Source organism: Frankliniella occidentalis, unplaced genomic scaffold (assembly GCF_000697945.3).
Source record: "Frankliniella occidentalis isolate FOCC.00 unplaced genomic scaffold, Focc_3.1 Scaffold50, whole genome shotgun sequence".
Lineage (NCBI taxonomy): Eukaryota > Metazoa > Arthropoda > Insecta > Thysanoptera > Thripidae > Frankliniella > Frankliniella occidentalis.
The window spans coordinates 851,341-852,525 of NW_026267180.1; positions in this window are offsets into that span (position 1 = coordinate 851,341).

Sequence of the window (1,185 nt, forward strand, 5' to 3'; positions counted from 1 at the left end):
GTGTTTGGGGCAGGTGTTATACGGCACAATCACACAAACAACAAAACGACCGCCTCAGGGCTTTCGCTTTCCCTGGAAATCCACACTGGAAAAAACGTTTGTGTGAGACAGTCCTGCTAATGTGCAACCTCTGTTAGTGTCAACAGTTAGAAGGGAAAACTCGGGAAAATATAATGACAAATAAGGACTTACAAAAACAGTAGGTGCCGTCTCTGTCCCGCTCCCCCCACGGCGCAGTGCCCTGACCTTATCGCGGTCGCCGTGAGCCTCGCCGAGAGCCATTCACACGCAGAGCATGGCGGAGCTGGCGCCTTCAGCGGCAGGTAACACCCCACCCGGGGGTGGAACACCAGCGACTGTAACACCCCCGGGTAACCCCGAGCCCACGCGTCCACCGCGAACGCGGACGTGGCCAAGGTGGTGAGGGCGTGTCGCGTGTCGTTCCCCGGTGGTTTTATCGGCTCGGCAGTCCTGAGGGGCCGTTCACAAATTACGTCACGCTTTTGGGGGGGATTTTTGACCCCCTCCCTTTTTTCCCGCATGACGTCATGATCTCGTTGACTGCCCCCCTCCCCCTCGCCACACGTTCATCACGCTTTCCCAAACCCCCTCCCCCCTAAAACGCTTGACGTAATTTGTGAACGGCCCCTGATGGCACCAGGCACCACGCCGTGCTGTGGAACCTTTGCGAACGGTTTCTGTAACAATGAGCAGTGGAACGTGTATATATGTTTGGATATTGCAATAGGGTATTTCACCCACTTTTAACCGGACCAGGCATGCTTCCTGAACTGTTTCCTCCCTGCATCTCATTGGGTGACGGAGTTCGTGGACCTGCCACAAGATCTGCGATTGCGCTACCGAGAACTTCGTCCGCGTCCGCCTATGAGCGTCAGGGAGGAAACAGTCCGGGAAGCAATACTGTTCTTCCTTGGATCCAATTTAAACTTGGTGAAATACCCTATTAACGAACCTTAACGCGCAATGGAAGTGTCTGTAAGGTGTTTTGTGATTGTGCAACGTGAGGCCTAAGAACAGCTGCATATGGTCAAGCCGAGTAGTAATGCTGTAGCGTGTGAGCAACAAGGCGACAGACTGACCCGAGGGGGGGTTTCTGTCTACGCTCCGCTGGGTCTCTTGCCCTGGGCCCCTAGGACCCCCACGAGGCCCGTACGTGCAACCCCC